Source organism: Sturnira hondurensis, unplaced genomic scaffold (genome assembly GCF_014824575.4).
Source record: "Sturnira hondurensis isolate 20B ecotype Veracruz unplaced genomic scaffold, ASM1482457v3 Scaffold0000648, whole genome shotgun sequence".
NCBI classification, from domain to species: domain Eukaryota; kingdom Metazoa; phylum Chordata; class Mammalia; order Chiroptera; family Phyllostomidae; genus Sturnira; species Sturnira hondurensis.
The window spans coordinates 9,095,929-9,112,408 of NW_028073279.1; the positions used below are offsets into that span (position 1 = coordinate 9,095,929).

A 16,480-nucleotide genomic window follows, 5' to 3' on the forward strand; every position below is an offset into this window, starting at 1 on the left:
GTCCCCTCCAGCTCTGGCCTGCCTGTACCTTTGTTTCTAGACTGTTTTCCACTTCAGTGAGGGGTGAGTGTAGCAGGGTACTGGCAGCCCTCAGCCTTGTGTGTGTGTATATATTGGGGGCTGTGGGTTGCAGGGGCAGAGGACATGGATAGGCCCAAGTGAGAGCCAAACTGGAACTCTCCTTAAAGGTGGCTCCCCTTGAAACTGTTCCCAAGGGGCTGCTCAGGTCTGACCAGCTGGGTGATCACCCAGGGGTGAGGCAGAGCAGGATGAACCTGGAGCCACAGTGTTAAATAATGATGCGAGGGAGGACTGGCTGGGGAAAGGGCATGGGGAGTATTCAGGTATGTGTGCTCACCAGTGCCAAGCTATCAGGAAGCAAAGCAGTGCTCCCTGGAATGGTTGATGAGGTCCAGTTGGGCAGGCGTGCATCCTGGCTCACGGGCAGGGGCTCCAGCAGCTCTTCCTCCAGGGGTGCACAGTGGTCCCAGGTCATTAACTCATTTACAAAACCCTAGCTGTAGGTTTAGGCTTCAGGAATTCTTCTCATACCATAGAATTCATACCATAGCTTAAAGCAAGCTGAATGTTTGTTCCTCTGTTTTCCCAGTCCTGGCAGCAGCAGGATGTCACTCTCAGTCTTATTGGCAAGAGTATGTGGCTCTTCAGGTCCTTAACAGTGGCCAAAATCAACTGCAGCATCTGAATGATGCCTGTTCCTTCTACAATCACGCTGACAGACTTCCCTGTCTTGATGTTGAGGTTGGATTTCTTGTCTGGACAAATGGCAAACTTTCCTTTGCTCTGGTAGACTAGCAGTTCATTTGGGTATTGAAATTCAATGATGTCGAAAAATAGGACTTCCGCCAAGATGGAGGCATAGGTGGAAACACTGTGCCTTCTCCCACAACCAAGTTTGAATACAACAAAGGTTTGGAGAAACAGAGACACAACCAAAGGACAGAAAATTGAATTATACGGAAGTCCGACTACATCTAACCATTCAACAGGACGGTAAGAGGGGCGGAGCCAGCAGCAAGCAGGGTCGGGCAGGACAGGGCCCCTGACCCAGACTCGCAGGCAGATGGGAACCAGTTGGGGTGCGGGGCAGACCTCGGGCGCATATTCGCCCACAGTGAGACAGACCACGCAGACCCCAGGGGGGGAGGGCTGACGGCGGTGACACACTCGCGTGCAGTGGGACGAAACGAGTGGGCCCGGTGATGGCAGCAACTGTGGCACGGGTGGGGGCTGTGGCGGCAGGTGGCGGACAGAACGCCAGAGTCCCTCTTTGACCCCGCCCCCACATACAGCGTCACAACCCAGTGACTTAGTTGCCCTGCATTACCAGTGAGAGCCATTGTCCCTCTTTGACCCCGCCCCCACATACAATGTCACAACCCAGCGACTTAGTTGCCCTGTTCTAGTGAACACTTTAGGGCTCTGATCCTGCTATGGAACAGGCACGAACAACCCAAAAGATGGCACAAGAACTTAAAGTCCCAGAGCCAATAACTCTAAGCGACCGAGAAATTGCCAGCCTCTCAGAAGCACAATTCAGGACACTATTTATCAGGATGCTCACAGAACTGGTAGATTATAGTCACAAATTAGAGGAACAAAGTCACAAATTAGAGGAACATATGAAGGCTAAACTAATTGAAATGAAGGGAGATGCACAGGAAACCAATAGTGATGGAAAGGAAACGGGGACACAAATCAATGGAATGGACCAGAAGGAAGAACAAAACATCCCACCAGAAAGGAATGAAGAAATGAGAATTCAAAAAAATGAGGAGAGGCTTAGGAACCTCCAGGACATCTTTAAACGTTCCAACATCCGGATTATAGGGGTACCAGAAGGGGGAAAGAAACAGCCACGAGTGGAAAACGTATTTGAACAAATAATAAAGGAGAACTTCCCCAGTCTGGCAAAGGAAATAGACTTCCAGGAAATCCAGGAAGCTCAGAGAGTGCCAAAGAAGTTGGACCCAAGAAGGAACACACCAAGGCACATCATAATTACATTAGCCAAGACCAAAATGAAGGAGAGAATCCTAGAAGCATCAAGGGATAAGGGGACAGTCACCTACAAAGGAGTACCCATCAGACTGTCAGCGGATTTCTCAAAAGAGACCTTACAGGCAAGAAGGGGCTGGAAAGAAGTATTCCAAGTCATGAAATCCAAAGACCTACAGCCAAGATTGCTTTATCCAGCAAAACTTTCATTTAGAATGGAAGGACAGATAAAGTGCTTCTCAGATAAGGTCAAGTTCAAGGAGTTCATCATCACCAAGCCCTTATTATATGAAATGCTAAAGGGACTTATATAAGAAAAAGAAGATGAAAAATATGAACAGTGAAAGGACAGCAAACACACAGTTATTAACAACCACACCTAAAACAAAAGCAAACCAAGAGGACAGCTAGATCAGGAGTGGAACCATAGAAATGAAGAACACATGGAGGGTTAGAAACAGGGGAGTGGGAGGAGGAGAAGGGGGGAGAAGGCACAGAAAATAGCATAGATGGTAGGTAGAAAATAGGTAGTGGGGAGGGTGAGAATAGTGGGGGAAATATAGAATCCAAAGAACTTGAGACACGTGGTTATAAATTAAGGGGGGGAGAATGGTGGGGGAGGGAAGGTGCGGGTGGAGGGGATTGAAGGGGGGGAATAGAACAACTGTAATGGTATAATCAATAAAATATATTAAAAAAACAATAAAAATAAAGTGAAAAAATAAAATGGGAATAAGAGTAACAAAAATACAAAAAAAAGGGAAAAATTTAAAAAAGAAAAAAAAGAAAAAGAAAAAAAAAAGAAATTCAATGATGTCTCCTAATTCATATTTTCTAGATACTGAGACATCTTTCCTTCCAGTGAGAAATTTGGGATGGGTGTCTTTGAAGTAAACCTTGATGCCCAGGCCCACTAAGCCTTTATCATGGCTGAAGACACATTTGGGTGGGCTTGAGCTGGAAGGTAGGTGTGTTAGCCTTCAGAAAGGCCCAGAATGTGATGGGGCCATAGCAGGGTGAAGTAGAACTGCTGGGTGTGGTGTTATGGCTGATGGTCTCCTTGTGGATGAACCACAGTGGGTTCTCGATGTCTGGGCTTTCGAAGGTAATGGTTGGGGCCCACTGCTAGATAACTGGGCAGCTGTAAAGGAACCAGACTGGGGAGAGCCGCACGTGGTTCATTGTGCTGAGCGGGGCTCTGTGGTGACCACCAAGACAAGTGGGCCACTTCTTTTCACTTTCTTAAAATGTCCTTTGATGCACAAAAGTTGTGAATTTTGATGAAATCCAGTTGATCTAATTTTTTTATTTTGCTGCTCATGATTTTAGTGTCATATCTAAGAATCCATGGCCAAATCTAAGGTCACCATGATTGACTGCTATATATTCTTCTAAGAGTTTTATGGCTGAATTTTGCATTAATTTTTGTATAGCATGTTAACTATGGGTCCAACTTCATTCTTTTGCATGTGGAAATCCACCTGTTGAAGAGACTAATCTTTCCCCATTGAATAAACTTGGCACTCTTGTGGAAAATCAGTTTGCCATAGATATATGGGTTTATTTCTGAACTGTCAAGTCATTTTATTGATGTATATGTCTATCTTTGTGCTGGAATCATACTGTTTTGATTACTGTTGCTTTGTAGTAAGTTTTGAAACCCGGAAGCTTGAGTCATCCAACTTTGCTCTTCTTTTTAAACATTGTCTTGACTATTCTGGGCAATCCCATATGAATTTGAGCATAGATTTTTTCCATTTCTGCAAAAAATGCTGTTTAAATTTTGACTAAGTGTATTGAATTTCTAAATCACTTTGCCATCTTGACCAGTTAAGTGTTCAATCCAGGAACATGGATATTTTCCCATTTATTTGTCTTTGTTAATTTCTTTCAATAATGTTTTAAAGTTTTCAGTGTACCATATTTCACCCCCTTAATTTTGTTTTTAGGTATTTTATACTTTTTGACATATTATAATGTTAGTGTGATTGCTTTTTAGTTTCCTTTTTGAATTGTTCATTGCTGGTATATAGAAACATAACTGCAAATTTGCTGAATTTATTAACTCTAGCTTTCTTGTGGATTTCTTGGTATTTCCTATATATAGGATCATTACATGTACAAATAAAAATAGTTTTACTTACTTTCCAATCTGTTTTCCCTTTATTTTTCTTGTCTATTTGCTCTAGCTAGAAATTCCAGTATGGTGTTCAAAGCGGTGGTGAGAGTAGGAGGCATCCTTTTCTTGTTCTTCCTCGGAGGAGGAAGCTTTCAGTCTTTTCCTACTGAGTATGGTGTTAGCTGTGGGCTTTCATAAATGCCCTCTCTCGTGTTGGAAAAGTTCCCTTTTACTCCTAGTTTTCTGAGTGTTTTTATCATGAAAATGTGTTGGATGTTGTGAAATGCCTTTTCTGTAACAACTGAAATGATCTCTTTTAACCTTTGTTCTATTAATGTGGTTTATTACATTNGCTTTCTTGTGGATTTCTTGGTATTTCCTATATATAGGATCATTACATGTGCAAATAAAAATAGTTTTACTTACTTTCCAATCTGTTTGCCCTTTATTTTTCTTGTCTATTTGCTCTAGCTAGAAATTCCAGTATGGTGTTCAAAGCGGTGGTGAGAGTAGGAGGCATCCTTTTCTTGTTCTTCCTCGAAGGAGGAAGCTTTCAGTCTTTTCCTACTGAGTATGGTGTTAGCTGTGGGCTTTCATAAATGCCCTCTCTCATGCTGGAAAAGTTCCCTTTTACTCCTAGTTTTCTGAGTGTTTTTATCATGAAAATGTGTTGGATGTTGTGAAATGCCTTTTCTGTAACAACTGAAATGATCTCTTTTAACCTTTGTTCTATTAATGTGGTTTATTACATTGACTGATACCTGCTTGTTGAACACTCTTGAGAAAGTGGTTCAACACTTTCTCTTTTTCCTGAGAAAAATCCAACCTGGTCACGTGTATAATCCTTTTAATATGTTGTTGGATTTGATTTGCTAGTATTTTGTTGAGACTTGTTGCATCTATAAGGGATACTGGCTGTAATTTTCTTTTATGTCTTTATCTGCCCTTGGTATCAGTGTAATGATGGCCTTATAGAATGAGTCAGAAAGTGGTCCTTCCATCATGATTAAGTGCATCAACTTTGGAGGCAGACGGTGTGAATTTTAATTGTGCCTTGGCCACCAAAAAGTTTTGTAGTAAGTTATCTCATTATTGAACCTCTGTAAACTTCAGTTTCCCACCTGTGAAATATGAGCTTTGGAGAGATTAATTGGAATCATTCATTGTAAAACCAGTGATGTGCTGGTAAATGCCACAATCAGCTCTCAGGTGTAAATACTCCTGCCCATTTTAAGATGCCAATGTGAAGTATCTAACATGTGATTAATAATCATAATCTGCTTTCATGAGCCACTGGGAGCTAACTCTAGCACATCACTTTTTAGGAAAAGTATGAAGTACCTAATACATAATCAACAAATAAATATTACCATTTTCAATTGCCTTTAAAAGAAAGAATAAAATAAAATTAAAAAGAGGGGGTTCCTGAAAAGTCAAGACATATTCTTCTCAGTGTTCTACAACATTTCATAATCTAGGTGCTTTGAAATATTATTCTCAGGTGCTCTATTCTCTGTGGGAATCATATCCCCTTTCCATCTCTAGATCTTGCATCATTGTTGACAGTGAAGGTAATCACAGAGAGACTGGTCCTAGCCCACAAGTCTGTCTGCCTTGCTGACAACTGACCACCCCTGAAAGGATCTGTCCTGCAGCCTCCAAGGTTAATATTGACATATTGACACATTAACCTTGGAGGCTGCAGGAAAACCAAGAGACATCACCCTGCCTTGGCTCCCTGGTTGCTAAGGTGTTCTGCTTAATACTGGCCCTCCCAGCAGTCAGCAGCCAGTTATGCTTTCCCTGGAAGGCACACATAAAGTGCCCAGTCATCCTCATCGGGCAATAATTCTGCAAATGTCATGTCTTCTACACTTCTGCTCAGACGCAGACTTAGGAAAATTTATGAAGAAAACAGAGATGGTACCCTGTCCCCTGGGTACCCAGTTTTGATCCCATTACCAAGTCACTACGTTTTCTCATATTCCTTATCTATCCATCTGACACAGAGTGCCTGCGACTGCAGATAACAAAGATGTTATATGATCCCTACTGTCCCATAAACTCACAGCCTGGGATGGTGTAGAGTGGAGGTACATATGCAAACAAATAATGAAAATAGAATATGATATGAGAAAGTACGAAAGTATATGAAAAGTACTCTGAGAAACTACAGGAGGAATCCTGTTTGCCTGGGGGAGCTAAGGAGGTTTCTTTCACAGTATGTGCAAGAAACCACAGGGAAAGCAGAGTCTTGGGCCTGATTATTTATGTATGCCTGACTGTGGCATTGGACTTGATCCTCCAACAACAAAGGAGCTATTCTTTCCTTTCCTCTTTTATTGCCCTGCATCTTAGAACTTTAAGGCCTTGGTCCCTGCTAATAATAAAATAATAAACAATGGTTTTAGGGCTTACAGTGTGTCAGATACTGTACTCAATGCTTTGAATTCATTATTAACTTATTCTTCACAACAACCTTAGAAGACAAAATATTATCATCCTCATTTTACATATAAAAAACCCCTGAGGTTTAAAACTCAAAGTCACACAAGTAGAAATATGCAGAGCTAAAATGTACCTCTGACTCACTGCCAAGCCTATGTTCTTAGAAACATAAGTCAGCAGGGTTTGGTGCAGTTGAGAGATGGGGAAGAGTGGTTCTGTCACCCCAAACCAACCCCCCAAATTCTCCACATTTTGAAATGCTGGTACCTCCTACTGAGGCTGATAGCAACACTCTGAACCCACGTTGTTGAGGTGGCAGAGGCAGTTACTATGGAGAAGGACTTCAAAGGATGTGGACTGCAGTGTCAATTTACCTCCAAAGACTGTGGTTGCTACTGGGTGACACTGAGTTAATGATTAAGCTGTTCTTGTGTGAGTCAGCTAATGCCCCTCCCAAATAATGCAAAGTGTCACCCCATTTAAAAAATACCTGCTCCACTAAGCTGAATGTCAGACTTGAGTGTCAGCTCCCATTTTACTCTCTAAAAGGGAGCAGGAATTCCACGGAACTCTGCCAACCAAGAACTTAGTGTTGACATCAACTCTGTAAAATTGGGTGTGTGCAAATAAATAACCTAAAGTTCAGAAAGGTGAAACCATTTGCTCAAGTTCAGAGTCAATTTTCTTTCTATTACTCCAGGACTCTACTGTTGGGGTGCTCTTTTTTAGTTTGTATGCTAGTGAATAACTCCCCTTCTTTTTAATAATGAGGATTTAAATGTTTCTAGAAAAGCATTAGAAAAGTAGTATGGTGAAAAAAAAACGGGAGCTTTGAAGTTAGGTGTTTTGGGGTTAAAATTTCAGTTCCGGCTCTGTTGTAGTGTGACCTTTGGCAAATTACCTACACTCACCTCAAAAGATAATTGTCAGAATTGAAGCTGATGGCTGGTCCCTAGGGAAATGTTAGTCCTTTCCAGCTTCTCCTCGGTGTAACATGAGTGGGCATCTCTAGTCATCTCAAACAGTTGGTTAAATACTCAATACATGCTTAGAGGTATTTGTATTTATTTCAATGAAAACAAACTCCTGTCATGTGGCATTTTCTGAGAAAAATTTAGGGGAGGTATTGTGAAGCTGAGCTAATGGTAGAGTTCCCACAGGTTAGGACTCAACAGACTCACCATGAGTAAGGCCCTTCAGACATGAGGGTGCTGGGAGGAGCTGTGAAATATCTGGTCACAGAGACAAAACTTAGAGATGCAGAGAGAAATAGCCATAGAAGGCCGCAGAGGACAAGTTTTCAAGGAGCAGTTAGTAAATGTGTGAATCTGGAAGACAGAGAGAAAGGGACCACTCAGCATGGGCTACTTTGAAACTCTTCCTGACCTGTTTCCTGCACTTTTTTCTCTGGTCCCTCCATAGCACTTTGAGTTTCTGTTAGAGTCACCAGTGCACTTATTTCTCTGTAAATATCACTATCTCTTAATAACCTGTGCCACCATTCCTGTTGTAGATTTCCAGCTCCTCCTTGGAAAATTAGGTACCCATACAGAATAGGTTGGAGAGAGGTTGAAAGAAGTTGAGAACCAAGGACTTGGATGTTAGAAGAGGGGCAACTTGTTATGCATACCAAAAGGAGAATTTGGCCTTCTTAGGGGGTAAGATGAGGTGAAGAGTATGAGGAAGAAAGGAGAGAGGGGAGCAGGAAAAGGCAGAGGGCAGCTAGCAATGCAGCAGAGCTGATTATTCCCTCCAATTACCTACATCTCCAGCGACTGCTACAAAACCCAGGCAGCTTTCTGAGTGCCTTTGAGGAGAAAAGCAGGAAGGGGCAGAATTTCATTTCAACAATGTGCAGAGCAGATTAGACGTGACAAGGTGGATGTGGCTCTGAAAGTTACCTAGCTCTTCAAAGAGCTGTGTATTTCCATAAGCTGTGTAAAGGGCTGGGAGTTCAAACCAGGGTTACCTGACCTTTAAGAGACAAAGGGATGTCCACTGACTTTTATCTCCAATTCTTTTCTCTTTCCTCCTTTCCCTTTCCCACCCAGTATAGTGCCCAACTATAGGCACTTTGAAAATATCTGTTGTACTGAATCAAATACTACACATGGTTTCTGCTGTTACCATACATAAAATTGAATGAAAACAACACATGCATTTCATACATAAAAATAAACCCAATCTTAATAATTCTGGAAAGGATATAAATACCAACTAAACACAGGCTTAACATTTTCCCACCTCTTTTCCAGTTTTCTTCAAGGGCCAGCCCACACCTTATCCTTCAGGAAGTCTACCGGATTTTCAGTGATATTTCCTGCCTGTATTAACCATTTGACACCTGATCATTTATTTTTCAGATGCATGTCTTGCCTTTTTCCACTAAATACTAACATCCCTGAGGGCAGGAAGAGTGGCCACTCTCACTGAGGGCCTAGTATAGTGCCCTGTGTTCATAGTGGCTCAATTGATTGTAACTGATGATTTGTGTACTGCATTGTATTCTCAGAACCTAACAACTTTACTAAATAAATATTTGTTGATTTGAGTCGAATTGTTGGGTGCCATAGACCTCTGAGAATATATGATTCCTACATATTACTCTCATACCAGAATAACAGGAAATTAGAACTTGGAAAGAAATAAAATCTAGTTTTTGTTAACCTATAACTTATTTTCCTATTGCTTTTGGGCAGGTAATTTTGACATTCCACCTAAAAAGCAAATATGATTTCTTGGCTAATAACTTTCATACGAGGTTAAATAAAGAGACACAGAATTTTGATGTTGACAGACATTATAAAACCATGTCCTTAGGGAGGTTAAACAGACTGCCTTATGTTTCTTCAGTCTGTTGCAGAGCTCACCTAGCATTCAGGTTTCCTGCTTTCTGGTCCAGTGGTCTTTCCAGGGCACTAAGCTTGTTTGTCCGAATACCATATTTTTACAGTATTTTCATTATTAATGCAGTATGCTAAGTCTCCAGGGTAGAGTAATTTATTACAGCTAAGAAATTCAGTCCTAAGCAGTCGGCTAGTCCTGTAAAACTGAACAGATTTTGAAATAAAGCATCCTTGGGCTCACTGCCTTCTGAGGGGGCCAGCATCTCATATGATATATACAAGGTCCGTTTGGAAAAAGTCCAGCTGTTAATACAACGAGAATGGTTTGGACAACATAGATGTAGCCTGACAGCCAAGGAGGATGCACTAGAATGCACATGTGTGAACCGTGATGACTTCACTGTACTAATCGGTGGGGGCAGTGGATCCCGCTGAGTGAGCATATGTACTGTGTGGCTGTCAAATTCAAAATGACTGAGTGAGTAGAGCAATGAATGTACATCCTATTTTGTGTTAAGCTTGAACATTCCTCTAACAAAACTATTTGGATGTTTCAGAAGGCCACAGCTGTGGGCAACTGGGGATCTGGGCAGCTTCATCATGACAATGCATCTGCTTATGTATCATGGTCTCGTGCAGTTTTTTGATGAAACATCAAATCACTCACGTGCTCAGCTCTACTATAGCCCAGATTTGGTGCCCTATGATTTACGGCTTTTCCCAAAACTAAAATCACCTTTGAAAAGGAAGGTTATTTCAGACCATCAGTGAGATTCAGGATAATATAATGGGGCAACTGATGGTGATTGGGAAAACTGTGAGATCTCAAGGTGCCTGCTTTGAAAGGGACTGAGGTGTCATTGTCCTATGTACAATGTTTCTTGTATCTTCTTTAATAAATGTCTCTATTTTGCATATTATATGGATGTATAACTTCTGAACAGACCTTGTATATATATCCCATAAATGAGCCTTCCTTTATGGAAATTCATTATAACTTAGCTTTATTGATTCTATTATAGTGCTGTTAATTACAGAAACCACAAAACCTTCTATTAGATTAAAGCCATAATAAATAAGATTAGTAACACTTATTCTGCTCTTTATATTGTTTTTATAATAAACTGATGTTTATCTTTTTAGAAATTACTACATTGACATATTAAAAACTGTATCACATATTTCAATGTTTTTGGTAAAAACAGTTGAGCATCTTGTAATAACTAGTCATACGAACTATTATTATTAATCATCATGATGGCCCTTTAAAGTGGACATTATGATTAGTCTTGCAGATGAAGAAATCAAAGCTTACAGAAATTTAATATTTCACCAAGATCCCACAGTAGGGGGACCAAGATTAAATGAGGTAATATACGTGTCTTTAGCACAGTACTGGGCAGCTGGTATATTGAATAAATGTAACTGAAACGGTAAGTGCAAAGTGAGTAAAGTGGAGCTGTTATGAAGACAGTATATAAAGCAGATGTTATAAGTTCCTATATATAATATGTGTATGACTACAATTTGATTGAGCTTTCTAACAATCAAAGGGAGAGATACAATCAGTGATAAGTGATAAGTAACCTTTCCCAAGAGAAGTGTAACTATTTCTAGAGTTCAAACCTAAGGGTCCTTTTTCAAGACAGAAGATTTAGAGACTTCCGCCAAGATGGAGGCGTAGGTGGAAACATTGTGCCTTCTCCCACAACCAAGTTTGAATACAACAAAGGTTTAGTAAACAAAGACACAGCCAAAGAACAGAAAACTGCACTTTACGGAAGTCCGACAACAACGAACCATTCAACTGAGACCGGTAAGAGGGGCGGAGCCAGCAGCGGAGCAGGGTCGGGCAGGAAAGATCCCCTGACCCAGGCACACAGGCAGCTGGGGTAGCAGCTTGCAGACAGCTGTAGTAGCAGCGCGGACCCAGTGTGGGTGCGGGGCAGACTGACTGCGGTCACACATTCATGTGCAGATAAACCAGCAGAGGTGTGAGCAGTGAGACGGACCTTGCAGGCCCCAGCGGGCGAACCCAGCAGCAGAGGGCTGACAGCAGTCGCACATTCGCACTCAGTGGGATGGAACGCGAGGGCCCCAGTGACGGTGGCAGCTTTGGCGGTGAGCGGCACTATTGCTCCTCTTGGACCCCACCCTCATGTACAGTGTCACAACCCAACGACTGAGTTGCCCTGCTCTGGTGAACACCTAGGGGTCCGCTCCTCATACGTAACAGACACAAACAGTCCAAAATATGGCTCAAGAAAAACTCAAAGCCTCAGAGCCGATAACTCTAAGTGAAAAAGAAATAGCCAACCTCTCAGACGCACAGTTCAAAACACTATTTATCAGGATGCTCACAGAACTGGTAGATAATAGTCACAAATTAGAGGAACAAAGTCACAAATTAGAGGAACATATGAAGGCTAAACTAATTGAAATGAAGGGAGATGCACAGGAAACCAATAGTGATGGAAAGGAAACGGGGACTCAAATCAATGGAAGGGACCAGAAGGAAGAACAAAACATCCCACCAGAAAGGAATGAAGAAATGAGAATTCAAAAAAATGAGGAGAGGCTTAGGAACCTCCAGGACATCTTTAAACGTTCCAACATCCGAATTATAGGGGTACCAGAAGGGGGAAAGAAACAGCCACAAGTGGAAAACTTATTTGAACAAATAATAAAGGAGAACTTCCCCAGCCTGGCAAAGGAAATAGACTCCCAGGAAATCCAGGAAGCTCAGAGAGCCCCAAAGGAGTTGGACCCAAGAAGGAACACACCAAGGCACATCATAATTACATTAGCCAAGATTCAAATGAAGGAGAGAATCCTAGAAGCAGAAAGAGATAAGGCGACAGTCAGCTACAAAGGAGTTCCCATCAGACTGTCAGCGGATTTCTCAAAAGAGACCTTCCAGGCAAGAAGGAGCTGGAAAGAAGTATTCCAAGTCATGAAATCCAAAGATCTACAGCCAAGACTGATTTATCCAGCAAAGCTTTCATTTAGAATGGAAGGACAGATAAAGTGCTTCTCAGATAAGGTCAAATTCAAGGAGTTCATCATCACCAAGCCCTTATTATATGAAATGTTAAAGGGACTTATATAAGAAAAAGAAGATGAAAATTATGAACACTGAAAGGACAGCAAACTCACAGTTATTAACAACCACACCTAAAATAAAAGCAAACCAAGAGGACAGCTAGATCAGGAGGGGAACCATAGAAATGAAGAACACATGGAGGGTTAGCAACAGGGGAGTGGGAGGAGGAGAAGGGGGGAGAAGGTACAGAAAATAGCATAGACAGTAGGTAGAAAATAGATAGGCGGGAGGGCAAGAATAGTAGGGGAAATATAGAATATAAAGAACTTGAGACACATGGTCATAAACTAAAGGGGGGAATGGTGGGGGAGGGGGTGTGCAGGGTGGAGAGGAATGAAGGGGGGAATAGAACAACTGTAATGGTATAATCAATAAAATATATATAAAAATACAAAATAAAAATTTAAAAAAAGACAGAAGATTTAATACCCTAGCAAGGGCCTTGGAGGATGAGGCAAAGTCACTGTGGGATGGCTGTTAGAAGCCTGGGAAAAGTGATGGCCAAACCTGAGTGAGGTGGAGAAGCCTGCATTGTCCCGTCAGAAGGCAGAGGAAGGGTTATGAAGCTGAGGAAAAAGACATGCTAGAATGGGGGTATTATGTAAGGTCAGAAGACCCACCAGAGGACTATGTTCCATGGGAGGCCCAAAGAACATGTCATTCACCAAGGCCATTAATGATGCACTGCCAAGGGGGGTACCAGCCTCACCAAGAAGTGCACACCACCTCTGAAGACTGGGACTCAGGTAGAAGAGCGGTCCCAGAGCTGGGCTCCTTGACAGTCTGGACATAATGGGGCTCCTCCCAAGTAATAGAGACCAATTGTACGTGCTTAACTACCAGAAGCCAAGAGGCCACTAGTACCATAATAACCTATACAGTCAGAGGGGCAGCCAAGGAGGCTTGGTCTGTGGGAATTGTGGAAAGGGTTAATAGATTGTGGTACGGTGAGGGGCAAAGCTGTAGCCAACAAAGGTACTACATAAAATCTAGAAAACAGAGGGGGCCCATGACCACAAGGTCTTCTGGTGACTTGACAATATGAATCAAGAATCTCACAATAGGCAGGCCATTTGACTCAGTAATTCTATTTCTGTGAACTTCTCCTCAGCTAATTATCTAAATATTACATATTTAATTATTAAGTTATTTGCATGAAGAAATCCACTAGTTATGATGACTTCTGTAGCAACATGGGAAAATGCTTACAAATTAAAATAAGTATAAGGAACAATTTACAAAATAACATATACACCATGATAATACTTATATTAAAATACATCTAATGAAAAAATAAGTGAAAGAAAATATATAACACAGTAAGCATGTTTATATTAGGCTTGTTAGATTACAGGTGACTCTCTCTCTCATCTCCAGCTCTTAACTGAATTTCATGGTCTTTCCATGGTACATTAATTGTTTTGTTCAGTAGAAGAACCATTTGAAGGCAAACCTCATTGCTTGAATCTGTTTTTCCCACTGTAATCTCGGCTAGCTTTTGCAAAGAAATAGACTGGTGAACAAATGTTCTTTTGATGAAGATTTATCTCTGAAGCCCATGTGTGTATAAATGTTGGTTGGATTGAATTTTTTAAAAGAGAATTTCTTAATAAGAAGCTTCTACTTTATTATGTTTTATTTACTTCAGTTCAGATGGATATTTGTAGCAGGTTTGCAAATTTTACACCATGTATTAACATGTCGGAAGGAAATTTTTACACTGTTCTCTTTCTCTTTCCTATATATTCCCTGTAGATTGACTTTAAATCTTTTTTTCTATTCTTAAATATTAAATTGAATTCCTTTTTTATTTGGTGGTGTCCTTGGCCAACGTGTCAACTAATTCACACCATTCGCGAGTCACATGAGATTCCTTCCTCGGTTGCAGCACCCACATTTCATCAGTCACCGCTGCTCTTCTGTCTCCTCAGGCTTTTGACGTCTTCCCGGCATCCCTCCCTCCCTAGTCCACTACTTTAGAAATATCCTCATCACTTGCAGCCTGCAGCTAGCTCTTCAGGGCTATTCGATTAATCTCCTCCCCTCCAATCCACTTTCCACATCTTCCCTAGGTTAGTGTTTCTCAGTGGGGTGAATTTTTGTCCCTTAGGAGACATTTGGCAATGTCTGAAGACTTGTTGATTGTTGTAACTGGGCCAGGAGTGGAGTGGAGGTTTGTGGAAGGTGAGGAGGAGTGAGAGGGATTGCTACTGGCATCAGTAGTCAGAGGACCGAGATGCTATGCTGCTAAACATCCTACCGTGCACAGGACAGCCCTGCAACAAATAATTTTCCTGCCCAAAATGTCAATTGTGCAGAGGTTGAGAGACCCTGACCTCGACTGATTCTTCTAAAATAAAAACCTGCCTAAATACCTCAAACACACTATTTCTTTTAGGCAAAAACTTTTGCATAAGGCTCATCTTTCCCCCACCAACACAGTACACATACTTATTACTGCCTAAACAGGCCACTTCCTGGCTCCTGTGACTTGACTGATGCTTGTAGCTTCTTGATTTCCTCAGGCTGGGTTGGGTGGTCCTCCTCTGTGATCACTTTTATTTATTCATTTTAACATGGGAAAGACATTTATTATCAAACTATAAATTAGAGGTGGTGGGAAGAGTGGGAAGAGCCAAATGATCACGTCTGGGGCCTCTGCTCTTTTCCTCCATCCTCCTGCGCCTGGATTCAGAGTTCCTCCTCAGGGCACTCCTTCAATTGGACCACCTTTGATTGCAGGTAGGAGGAGCCGCCCACAGGTTTATTGTTCACATTAAATAGGTGTTAGTAATTCTGCAGGGGAAGGGAGATGGTGAGAGTCTCTGAGTTACAGAGGCAGGGGAAACTTCTGGATCTCCTTGGCTTTCAGCTCGGGGACACTGAGGATCTGCTGTGTGGAGGTTGAGGCCAGAGAAGTTAGAAGCAGCTGCAGACTGGTGTCCAGCACGTCCCTGGCTGTGTCAAAGCTGTGCTCACTTTTAGAAGAGCATGAATCACACTTAATTGTTGCTTATCTGCTCCCCCCTCCCCCCTCTCTACTGTAGTATCAAGAGGCCAGGAACTGAGTCTTTTTTTCTCAAAATCCTAAGCATCTAGTGCAATGCCTGGTAGAGGGTAATGGATCTAAACTCATCTAAGGCCCTCTCTCCTTACTCCCTTTTCCTGAGCCCTGCAGAGCAGTCAGATTCATTCTTGAGCACAGTGGAGTTATTGCTGCCTTCCTGAGTTTTGCATTTACTTCACCCTTCACCTTACCTGAAATGTGATTGATGTTTCTGTCTCCATTTGCGTCATTCTCACCTGTTCTTTAAGGCCCACCTCAATAAAAAAAATCACAACGATTTACCAAGCTCACCACGTATGCCAGGCCTGCATTATTTGAGTTCATTTGCAGCATGATCCCTGTAAGGAAGGTATTGTTCCAATTAAACAGGTGAAGAAAATGAAGCAAATAGCTCTGAGAGACAGATGAGGCAATACCTACACAAAACACTCACATTGCAGGCAGCTGAGCCATGGCCCTCTCTGCTTGATTCTCCTGTCTTCTCTGTTAGCTCTTCTGTCTCCTTCCAGAAGTCATATTGTTGTGGCCTTTGTTCTGCCCCACATATTTACTATAAACTGCAAATTTTTTAGGGTTAACACAGGGCGTTAATGGCGGGAGCCAGAACTAAAATCCAAGACTCTAGATTAGAATCCTCTTTTCACTCACCAGTAACACACTCAGCACTTTTTGCCCAGTATAAATTGCAGTAATCCCCCAAGTCCAGGGTGAGTGGAGTCAGGGCAGGTGGGGCAGCCTCAACAGTAACCTTAGCTGCAGAAGCTGACTATGCATGGCCGAGGATTTTCTGGGGGAAGGCACTGGGCTGTTTTAAACTCAGGAGTGAGGAATAGATCTGAATTTTAAAAAACTCCACTGTGGCGAATTAGTTGGAGACT

General features: G+C 41.9%; 1 pseudogene; it reads right to left on the minus strand.

The window, feature by feature from the left end:
* Window positions 1–526: 526 nt before the first annotated feature.
* LOC118985446 (NADH-cytochrome b5 reductase 3-like) lies at window positions 527–15,832 on the minus strand (annotated as a pseudogene).
* Window positions 15,833–16,480: the final 648 nt, after the last annotated feature.